The 12535-nt window shown below is 39.9% G+C and overlaps 1 pseudogene; it reads right to left on the reverse strand.

The window, feature by feature from the left end:
* Positions 1-8870: 8870 nt before the first annotated feature.
* On the reverse strand, positions 8871-10320 carry LOC112075340 (GTPase IMAP family member 9-like; annotated as a pseudogene).
* Between the last annotated feature and the right edge of the window lie 2215 nt (positions 10321-12535).

Consider the following 12535-nt stretch of genomic DNA (forward strand, 5'->3'; position numbering starts at 1 on the left):
GCTATTGAGAAAAGGTTTAATTATAACGAAGATGAAAAATGAAGAACACTATACAAATTATACAAAACAATAAAATGACGAACGTGAAGCTATAGAACAAATAGTGCTGACACTAAACACTACACATAGACAATCAGCGTGACAGGCAGGAATAAACCTAAACCCTAATTCAGATAAATATTAAATGATTGACTCTCATATGTGCAATACCCAAGCATATCTTTATGGTCATCACTGAGGGTAACAAGTAAAACCTATATTCATGCTGTTAGTAGTAATGCTAAAGGACATTTCTGAACATCCTGTCCTATAAATTATGAGAGGAGAAATTAGTTAATGTGTGGTGTTCTCTGTCTTGGCTGAAGAGCTTGGCTGCCATGAACATTTCCCGTTAAAATATCTTTAGGCCCCTTTTCCAGGCTGATAGGGAAGGCAAGGCCAACTTTCACTCTCTTATTCTCTCTCAGTTGGGGTCAATTCCATTTCCATTCCAGTCAATTCAGGAAGTACACTGAAATACATTTATATTCAATGCCTTTCAATTATAAGAATGACTAAATTGGAATTTGGTTGACTTTCTGAATTGAAATGGAATTAACCCCGACCATGCTATCAGTTCTTCAAAAAGTCCCCCTGTTTTTTCAAACATTTAGATTAGCTTTTTTGAGTGCCTAGTATCTATGACAGTCCCCTTACATTTGTTCTGTGTAGATGTGTTTGTTGTTTTGCCTGCAATATTAAAGAATATGAAACAATATTTAGAGGTGAGTTGTTCTTGTGGACATTATTAGACACAATCATGGAGACAATGATTTATTCATTACCACAAGGATATAAAGTCATGTTTTTTACATGTGGAAATCAGTCACACAACCATGTATAGAAGCATTCAAGTTTCTATACAACTTTGAATGTGAGTGAATCACTAATTGTATATGTCATAAGAATCTGGTGCCCGACAGCACATTTGATGACGTAGCAGGCAGCCATTAGTTGAGCAGGGAAAAGGGAAAAGCGACCTAATTCTGCATTCATAACCAAGTGGGAAGGCGGTAATTTACCAGTTGTGATGTCGTGAATACCAGTTGGATACATTCATGTGCTTTGAACTCATTGAGAAATGCCAATTGGCTAATGGCCAACAAGCTGCATCAACTATTAACTAAAGTACAGATATCAATCTTATGAACAAATTAGTGTTCTAAAACCATATTAATAGATTTATTTGTATAAATATTGTTTTGTTTGCATGTAACTGCCAAATGCTAAAGTAAAAATGCTGTTATTGGGGTCATTGTCTCAGTAGGTGACATCAGAGGTCAGCTACTGCACAGTTGATAAAGTGGTACACAACCTTGGTTGAGACATGCATCGTCTGAGCAGGGGAACAACTTCCTGTCACCATTAGACACCCACTACTGCTACCGTTTAGGGGGTGGAAAAAGACTGTCTCAAAGCACAGAGACTAGAAGAGGAAATTACTGTTTATCTCCCCACTTCCTCCTGTAGAAGCCAGCCATTGTAGTGGAAAATCACATGATTTAAATTCAAAATGTGTCTTTGTTAACTCCCTGCCCTCTAGACACCACTTTTATTTTTTAACTCATAATAACCGTATACTCATAGCATTCACCATGCAACAATGCTACTTCCCCTTTACGTCTATCCTTCCTGTTATGCTGCCATCTGAGTGTGTAGCAGCCTACTGTAAGTCACATGATTTCATAGAAAATGTGTCTCTGCATTAGAACTCCCTGCCCTCTAGACACTTTTGTGTTGACTCAAACGTGTCCGTAATGCATCAAGTTTCTACATAGTTCCAACATGAGGAAATGCATTGACTGTGGTGCATAGTGGTTAATGAAGCTTTCTTTAAATTATGAGAACCATGGTTCTGTGAGATCCTAAGAATAAGACAGTACAGAATTATCACATGGATGAAGTAAACAATTACATTATGTCCCTTAGGGAAATTTGCTTGACATATGTTTGATGGCTGAAATGTATCCATTGTGAGAGTTAATACAAATAAAGTATTACTTAGTTTTAGGTACCTCATATTTTATCAGGAGTAACAGACTCCTGAAAATGGAACTCAATACAACAACATTCTTCAGTGATAACAAAAAAAATGACAAACAGCTAAATAAACTCAGCAAAAAAAGAAACGTCCCTTTTTCAGGACCCTGTCTTTCAAAGATAATTTGTAAAAATCCAAATAACTTCACAGATCTATATTGTTAAGGGTTTAAACACTGTTTCCCATGCGTGTTCAATGAACCATAAACAATTAATGAGCATGCACCTGCGGAACGGTTGTTAAGACACTAACAGCTTACAAACGGTAGACAATTAAGGTCAGTTATGAAGCCTTAGGACACTGAAGAGGCCTTTCTACTGACTGAAATAATCTGCATGCTGCAAGGAGGCATGAGGACTGCAGATATGTCCAGGGCAATACAGTGGAGGTCAGGAGTTTATAAACACCTTAGCCAAATACATTTAAACTCAGTTTTTCACAATTCCTGACATTTAATCCTAGGTCAGTTAGGATCACTACTTTCAGAATAATAGTAGAGAGTTATTTATTTCAGCTTTTATTTCTTTCATCACATTCCCAGTGGGTCAGAAGTTTACATGCATTTGGTAGTATTGCCTTTAAATTGTTTAACTTTGGTCAAACGTTTCAGGTAGCCTTTCACAAGCTTCCCACAATAAGTTGGGTGAATTTTGGCCCATTCCTCCTGACAGAGCTGGTGTAACTGAGTCAGGTTTTTAGGCCTCCTTGCTCGCACACACTTTTTCAGTTCTGCCCACAAATTGTCTATAGGATTGAGGTCAGGGCTTTGTGATGGTCACTCCCATACCTTGACTTTGTCCTTAAGCCATTTTGCCACAACTTTGGAAGTTGTCCACTTGGAAGACCATTTGCGACCAAGCTTTAACTTCCTGACTGATGTCTTCAGATGTTGCTTCAATATATCCACATAGATGGCATCATGAGGATTGAAAAATTATTTTGTGAAGTGCACCAATCCCTCATGCAGCAAAGCACCCCCATAACATGATGCTGCCACCCCGTGCTTCACGGTTGGGGTGGTGTTCTTCAGCTTGCAAGCGTCCCCCTTTTCCTCCAAACATAACGATAGTCATTATGGCCAAAACGTTCTATTTTTATTTCATTAGACAGTGCAGTTGCAAACCGTAGTCTGGCTTTTTTTCCCGCGGTTTTGGAGCAGTGGCTTCTTCCTTACTGAGCGGCCTTTCAGGTTATGTCGATATAGGACTCATTTTACGATGGATATAGATACTTTTGTACCTGTTTCCTCCAGCATCTTCACAAGGTCCTTTGCTGTTGTTCTGGGATTGACTTTGGCACTTTTCGCACCAAAGTACGTTCATCTCTAGGAAACAGAATGCGTTTCCTTCCTGAGCGGTATGACGGCTGCGTGGTCCCATGGTATTTATACTTGCGTACTATTGTTTGTACAGATGAACGTGGTACCTTCAGGCATTTGGAAATTGCTCCCAAGGATGAACCAGACTTGTGGAGGCCTACACATTTTTTTCTGAGGTCTTGACTGATTTCTCTTGATTTTCACATGATGTCAAGCAAAGAGGCACAGAGTTTGAAAGTAGGCCTTGAAATACATCCACAGGTACACCTCCAATTGACTCAAATTAAGTCAATTAGCCTATCAGAAACTTTTAAAGCCATGACATCATTTTCTGGAATTTTCCAAGCTGTTTATAGGCACGGTCAACTTAGTGTATGTAAACTTCTGACCCACTGGAATTGTGATTAAGTGAAATAATCTGTCTGGAAACAATTGTTGGGAAAATTACTTGTCATGCACAAAGTAGATGTCCTAACCGACTTGCCAAAACTATAGTTTGTTAACAAGAAATGTGTGGAGTGGTTGATAAACGAGTTTTAATGACTCCAACCTAAGTGTATGTAAACTTCCGACTTCAACTGTAAATTGCAATGTCCGTACTGTGAGACGCCTAAGACAGCTCTACAGGGAGACAGGACGGACAGCTAATCGTCCTCGCAGTGGCAGACTATGTGTAACACCACCGGATCGGTACATCCGAACCTCACACCTTCGGGACAGGTACAGGATGGCAACAACAAGTGCCGAGTTACACCAGGAACGCACGATCCCTCCATCAGTGCTCAGACTGTCCGCAATAGGCTGAGAGAGGCTGGACTGAGGGCTTTTAGGCCTGTTGTAAGACAGGTCCTCACCAGACATCACCGGCAAAAACGTCTCCTATGGGCACAAACCCATCGTCGCTGGACCAGACAGGACTGGCAAAAAGTGCTATTCACTGACAAGTCGCAGTTTTGTCTCACCAGGGGTGATGGTCGGATTCGCGTTTGTCGTCGAAGGAATGAGCGTTACACCGAGGCCTGTACTCTGGAGCAGGATTGATTTGGAGGTGGAGGGTCCGTCATGGTCTGCGGCGGTGTGTCACAGCATCATCGGACTGAGCTTGTTGTCATTGCAGGCAATCTCAACGCTGTGCGTTACAGGAAGACATCTTCCTCCCTCATGTGTTACCCTTCCTGCAGGCTCATCCTGACATGACCCTCCAGCATAACAATGCCACCAGCCATACTGCGCATTCTGTGTGTGATTTCCTGCAAGACAGGAATGTCGGTGTTCTGCAATGGCCAGCGAAGAGCCCTGATCTCAATCCCATTGAGCCCTTTTGAGACCTGTTGGATCGGAGGGTGAAGGCTTGGGTCATTCCCCCCAGAAATGTCCAGGAAGTTGCAGGTGCCTTGGTGGAAGAGTGGGGTAACATTTCACAGCAAGAACTGGCAAATCTGGTGCAGTCCATGAGGAGGAGATGCACTGCAGTACTTAATGCAGCTGGTGGCCACAGCAGATACTTACTGTTACTTTTGATTTTGACACCCTCTTTGTTCAGGGACACATTATTCCATTTCTGTTAGTCACATGTCTGTGGAACTTGTTCAGTTTATGTCTCAGTTGTTGAATCTTATGTTCATACAAATATTTACACATGTTAAGTTTAATGAAAAAAGATGCAGTTGACAGTGAGAGGACATAACTTTTTATGTTCATCAACCCCCCCAAGTCTCATTCTTAATTTAGGCTACAATAACAGTAGAATATATTTATTAAATGTATTTGAACAGGGACAATGCACAACAAAACTTAAGTCTCAGAAGTGAGAAGTTGTGATGTGTTGCAACAGATTTAGCTAACATCTAATTTACATCTGCAGTCTTCCTGTCAACGTGCCTTATGGTGACCACAATTCTTTCCATCTCTCATATCTCAACTTGTACATGGTCATCTTTCTGTAGAAACATGTCTTTCGCCAAGTGTTAAGTGCAGATAGTCCAGTGAGGTTCGATCCAGCAAAATACGGTCTATTGTCCAATGTTCTCTTTGTACACCTTGTCTCCATCTCCCTATGCCCTGTACTAGATAGATGATAGGACAGAAAGGAAGAAGTTAAAGAGAGTCCTTTGCTTTTTTTATTTCAGAATTGGCAATAAAAACAATGGGTAAAAAAATAGGGAGGTATTTTCAGTGACCCTTTATTTTATAGTGCCATGAAATATCTATGAAGTTAATAGTAATGGTTTGTGCTTAAATATTTCATCTCCATTCATCATGCTTCTGAGGCAGCAATGGGAGCTGTGACTGCAACTGTAAATACATTTTACAGTAGCACATAGCTTATGCCACCTGAAAGGTAGAAATAAACGTTTAACTTTCACCTTTACTCAGGGGGAAATAAAATTATGCTCTGTCAAATGTGCGATACCCAGATCTTTATGTTCATCCTCTAAGTACTGATGACAGACATTTCCAAGGATTCTATCCTGTAATTATGAGAGGAGATGTGAGTTAATGTGTTGTTCTCTGTCTCGGCTGAAGAGCTTGGCTGCCCTGACGTGTTCCAGTCTGATAGGAAAGGCAAGGCCCACTTTCACTCTCTTAAACGCTATCAGTCCTTCAAGAAATCACCTAGATTTTTTTCTGCTGTTTTCTAGTGCCCTCTAGTGGCTATGATAGTTACATTGTTCCGTATAGATTGTGTGTGTGAAGGGATCACTGATCCCTTCACATACATACCTCCCCTTAAACAATTTTACCACAGTACTACTATGGTGCTTTCATTCATACCATGGTATAGTCTTAATCATGGAAATGTAGATTGGTTTTAACCTTGAAGTATGATACTACTACCATAGTAGTACTAACATTATACCTAAAGATGACCATGGTCTTGCATCATTTATACCATGGTATAGATCTGAATCACCCTGAAGAAGGCACAGTGATGCCAAAACGTTGGTGGTGTTTTACCAAATAAATTACTGGGAGGTTATACATATGGAGTGAGCGACTCTTTGTTTTTATAGCTTACAGTGAATCAATTGTATTTAAAAAGCCCTTCTTACATCAGCTGATGTCACAAAGTGCTGTACAGAAACTCAGCCTAAAACCCCAAATAGCAAGCAATGCAGGTGTAGAAGCACAGTTTATTCTCCGTTAGTCAGCACCTCTACACTAAATACTTTTCTCTGGGTGTGCGCCAGCTCCTGCTTTTTAATACATCTGAATCATGACAATGTACCATGATTTTAGCTTTGAAGTATGATGGAACTGCCATGCACCTAAATAATACCATGGCACTGCCTCATTTATACCATAGTATAGATATGGATCATGGAAATAACATGGTTTGAAACTGCATTATACATTCTACCATGGTAATGCACAATTATGATTGTGACGGAGAGGTGTCACAGGCCGCGGGCAGCGTTTGGTAAACTAACACACACACACCTCACCCTCCCTGCTCCGTTTTTAGCTACATTAGCAATGTGGGTCGACACAAGTTAACTTGACAATCTAAGAATACACAGACACGCTTTCATGTTTAATTGAAGTGACGTTTATTGTACTAATCAATGTTATGGATGAGCGCCGTGCTTGTTTCTGTAAATGTGTGATATTGTTCTATATTGTATTATGATAAACCAATTTGCAAAGGTTAAATTAATATATTTAATGATATGTTTAGCTGAGTGGCTTTGATGTTTGCAATGGCTTAATAGATTAAGGAGTTTGGTATGTTCTGACAGGAGGGGCTTCCCCTAGAAAATGAGCCACTCTTTCAGTTCAAGAGAGGGACCGTTTTGACTGAGCTGTTGATGTGCAGCTCTGTTTTAGCTGTCCCACAATGTATACCTTAATGGCAGTACCGGTTATCTTCCAGAATCACTTACTTTTGCGGCTCTGCCATCGTTGTATTTGAAATTGGTTAGGTTTTTCAGTTTAGCCTTCTGGCCTACTCTACGCGACAATGATAAATGGTACCAGAAAATATCGTATGGTACCATCTATATGAATTGTGCATTACCATAGTACAATGGCAGTATAATGCATTAAATAAATAAACCCCCCAAGGTCAAGAGGTTGGTTTGTATTATATTGGTGAATTTATATACAAGTATAGGCAAGTTTCTGATAAAGTCTGAGGCAGACTACTATTGTTGGTCCTAGTTTGACTGTAACACCAACGAAAAAGAGACCTAGTTGCTGTGTGAAAAGGGAACTACTTTATGTATTAATAGTACTGTTTTTTGCTCATGTTTGGGTTCCCTGTTTTGCCAACCTGAAATGTGGGAGAAGAGAACTGTGTGCAATAATTTATTAAAAAGTGAGTTTACATTTTTACACTATTGATAAATGGTCACCACACTCTTGATTCCATAGTGCTGCTGGTTCCTTGTCTGTTGAAACTGACTGACTGGCTGGCTGTTCCCTATGGGCCCTGGTCAAACGTAGTGCACTATAGGAAATAGGGTGCTGTTTCGGCTGTCTTCCCCAGAGTTTAAAGTGTGTTTGTCTCCCTCTACTGGCTAGGAGGACCAAGACAGACCAGGCCACCATGGCTCACATGGCTGTGTCTCAATAGTTTTAAATGGATTCCTTTCCTCCTATCATTTCCTTCTAGGAGAACTGTACATGACCAGACCAGGGGAAACTCCAGGCCTTAGTTATAGACCTGGAGGTTTTCCCAGTCAGGTCACTTGGTCAGGAAAAAGTCCCAGCCATATTCATATCATATTAACTGATATGAGGGGACTTTAAATGATGTATGACTATATGGCTATAGCTATTAACATTTTAAAACCAGTTCTAACCATTCATCTATCTAGTGATATGTAGGAAAGGAGGAGGAAAGATGAACAAAAGTACTGAGATGTAGCCGGTCTCACTCAACAGTGCTGGCCAGTGTCTTTATAACTTCACAGTTTAAATATCCGGATTTACAGAGTCTGGACAAATGTGTGCATTCATCCAATTAATAATTCCACTGTTCTGTTCCATATTGATGATGTCAAAATGACAATGGTACGAACACCGACCCATATGTCCATGGAACGACCGAGTCAGAGAGTGTAAAAAATACTTTATTATTTTAAGGCTGAGAATCTTGTTGATTAAAACATATTTTGTTTATAATACCAATACATGAAAGTTACCCTGAAATCAAGTATGTAGCTAACTACTAAACCCTTCTGCTGGCTGGGATGTTGGTTGGTCTGTTGCTAGGAGTAATAATACTTTATTATGGAGATGTCTCGGTTCTTGTCCAGAAACAACCCTTCCCTTTAGGGTTTCTACTGGCCCAATAAGTGCATGGCCTACAGATATCCCTAGACACTTGTAGAGCTCTGAGAGGACTTGATAGGTTGAAGCAATATAGTGATAGCTCCACCTTGCCCTCTGATTGGCTATGTGGAATTTCACCATATTGCTTAAACCTGTCCAATCCTCTCAGATCTCCACCAGGGCTTTATAGGAAGGGGCTAGTTAGGGGTTGTTTCTGGACAGGGGCTCTGTTGTTTCTACTAGAACCCTTCCTCTACATGCAGACACTTCTGATTAGCATTGTTACTGTAAGAATCATCATTGGGAATTACCAGCTTTAATAAACTGTCATGAAGATTATTTGTGTTATTTAAAGAACATGTCCTCATTGAATAATAATAAAAACATTGAATGTAATAATATCTGGCATTTGTGTTAAATGATCATTCCATAATGTTTACTGGTGACATAAACAGACAAGAGCCAGGTTAAATGTCATAGAGCTTTATGTAAGCTATATAATATACATATATAGAAGTAAATGGGTCTACAGACTATAACAACAGAATGACAACGGTGTATGCTGTATATCCCTGTATTCAATGCAATGCAATACAATACAGTTGTAATTACAATTAAAATCAACTGTGACTAAGCTTGGGACTCTAGAACAGCATTGTTTCAGATTGTCAATGTGTAATGCAGTCTTCAACAGCTTTTACTACTTTCACACTCATAGCTTCTGCTGCTTTCAACACTAGCTCCGACTCTTTAAAAAATAAATAACTATCTAGATAGCTGTTACTGTTTTCAGCTTTCTCTCTAGCCTCCCTTTATGTTTTTCCCTCAACTAATTTATTTATTTCTCCTTAGCCTCTTCTTCCAGTTTCAGTTTCTCCAGTTCCTCCTCCCTGAATCTGCTCTTCTATCTCTCTCTCAATCCTCTTCTTCTCCTCTTTATGCTCTTTCTCCCGAGTATGTTTTTCTACCATTTTATTAAGTTCTTCCTCATGTCTGCATTTCTGCTCTTTGTTCTCTCTCAGGATCCTCTCATTCTCCTCTTTAAGCTATTTCTCTTGAGCCTCTTGTTTCATTTTGTCTTTCTTCAGTTTCTCCTCTCTGCGTATCTTCTCTTCATTCTCTCTCAGGATCCTCTCTTTCTCTTCTTCAATCACTCTCTCAGCCTCCTGGAACAACTCAGTGGTGTAGTGGCTTCCTCCATTCATCTTCACCATCTTGTTTATCTTCTCAAGCAGCTCAGTGACCTGGGAGCTATTCGTATTTTGTTGTTGACGACATGATATCACTCATTGCATTTTGAAACTAAACTTCCTAAACTTGGATTTTCACCCAGGAAGTTGTCAATTGTTACACCATCATCATCATCATCAACACTCTCTCCATGTGTGAAGAGAACCATGGTGTATTTCGATGTTTCATCACCAAAGAATCTCTGAATAATCTCCACAGTTTTCTGTTCCTCTTCAGTGAATCTTCCCAGCTTGATCACAACCAGGAACACATGGGGACCAGGAGCAGAGAGAAAGATGCACAGAGCGATCTTTTTCAGTGCCTCTTTATTGGATAATGTAGTATGTAACGACCCTGGGGTGTCAATAACAGCTACACTTTGCCTATCCACCTTCCCTTTTTCCTTTTCACAGTTTTTTTGTCAGAGAATTAGAGGAAACCCTTGATTCTAAAGCTGATGCACTTTTCCCAGCTCCAGTCTTCCCGACCAGAACAATGCAGACCTCCTTTTGTGTCTGTGGTTGGAGTTCTGTTGGATTAAATGGACACGGCTGTTACCTTTTTAAAGAGGTTTAGTCTTCATGTACCACACGTTGTCACATTTTGAGGAACGGCTACATTTTTAAGTTTCACACATCTTCTTGACACAAAGCAGTACTTCATGGTCTGCACAAAATAATCTGTGAGCATTGCCTGTACAGATCTTAATTTGAGCAAGTTTGCTACAACAGGAAAATATTCCTACAGCAACAGTAAATGTGAAATATAATGTGGATTTTAATTAATGGACATTTTTGTAGGGGTTGATACATTTTACATTATGGAAACTCAAGTCTGAAATTTGTGCGAGTCTGTTTTTCTGCCATAATTCTTTTGTTGCTAAATTGACTACCATCAAATACCAACAAAACTCTAACATGTTACTTTTATAAAATAAAGGCCACAGTACAAAAATACATTTCAAATCCATGTGTTCCTTTTTAGCATCATTACACACAGAGAGAGAGACTTGACTTTGTGTTTTTCTTTAATGAAACATTCTCATTTCATTATAACCTCACCACCACCACCCCTAAAATAAAATGCTAATATATCCTGTACTGCATACATGTACCATACTCACCTTTCCCTCTACAACACGATACAAAACAACACCACACATCACAATAACCAAAAAACCTCACCACTTCTACAACCATATATCCAAAACATCTTCCCCTGCTATACAGACAGCCCCCCCAACACACCATATCTCCTGAAACATCTCCACACTTTTTTATAGAACTCAAACTCAACCCTAATGCACGCAGAGACCATCCCGTTAAATAATAGTAAAGGGTCTGTTATCCTCCACCTTTGACCCTGTTCCTCCTTGTTAGCCAAATAGCCAACTTCGCCTGAGCAAACAGAAAATTCAACAAAACACATTTGGCCTTTTCCTTATTTGAATGAATAGACTGATGAGTTTCAGAAGAAAGTTCTTTGTTTCTGAGCCATTTTAAGCCTGTAATCGAATCCACAAATGCTGATGCTCCAGATACTCAACTAGTCTAAAGGCCAGTTTATTGCTTCTTTAATCAGAACAGATTTCAGCTCTGCTAACATAATTGCAAAAGGGTTTTCTAATTATCAATTAGCTTTTAAAATGATACACTTGGATTAGCTAACAACGTGCCATTGGAACACGAGTGATGGTTGCTTAAAATGGGCCTCTGTACGCCTATGTAGATATTCCATAAAAATTCAGCAGTTTCCAGCTACAATAGTCATTTACAAAATTAACCGTGTCTACACTGTACTTCTGATCAATTTGATGTTATTTTAATGGATAAAAAAATGTGCTTTTCTTTCGAAAACAATTACATTTCTAAGTGACCCCAAACTTTTGAACAGTAGTGTATACTGAACAAAATTATAAATGCAAAATGTAAAGTGTTGGGCCCATGTTTCATGAGTTGAAATAAAACACCCCATAAATGTTCTACATGCACAAAAAGCTTATTTCTCTCAAGTTTTGTACACAAATTTGTTGACATCCCTGTTAGTGAGCGTTTCTCCTTTGCAAAGACAATCCATCCACCTGACACGTGTGGCATATCAAGAAGCTGATTAAACAGCATGATCAATACACAGGTGTACCTTGTGCTGAGGACAATATAGGGGCACTCTAAAATGTGCAGTTTTGTTATACAACACAAGGCCATAGATGTCTCAAGTTGAGGGAGAGTGCAATTGGCATGCTGACTGAAGAAATGTCCACCAGAGCTGTTGCCAGAGAATTTCATGTTAATTTCTCTACCATAAGCCACCTCCCACATCTTTTTAGAGAATTTGGCAGTATGTCAAACCACACTCACAACGGCAGACCACGTGTAATCACGCCAGCCCAGGACTTCCACATCCGGCTTCTTCACCTGCAGGATCGTCGGAGACCAGCTTTCGTAGACCAGATTTTCTGTCTGTAATAAAGCCCTTTTGTTGGGAAAAACTCATTCTGATTGGCTTGGTCTGGCTCCTCAGTTGGTGGGCATGGCACCCAAGGGGATGAGCCTATGGTTCCCAGGCTCACCCATGGCTGCACCCCTGCCCAGTTATGTGAAGTCGATAGATTAGGGCCTAATGAATGCCTT

The sequence above is a fragment of the Salvelinus sp. IW2-2015 genome, unplaced genomic scaffold (genome assembly GCF_002910315.2).
Source record: "Salvelinus sp. IW2-2015 unplaced genomic scaffold, ASM291031v2 Un_scaffold3098, whole genome shotgun sequence".
Classification (NCBI taxonomy): domain Eukaryota; kingdom Metazoa; phylum Chordata; class Actinopteri; order Salmoniformes; family Salmonidae; genus Salvelinus; species Salvelinus sp. IW2-2015.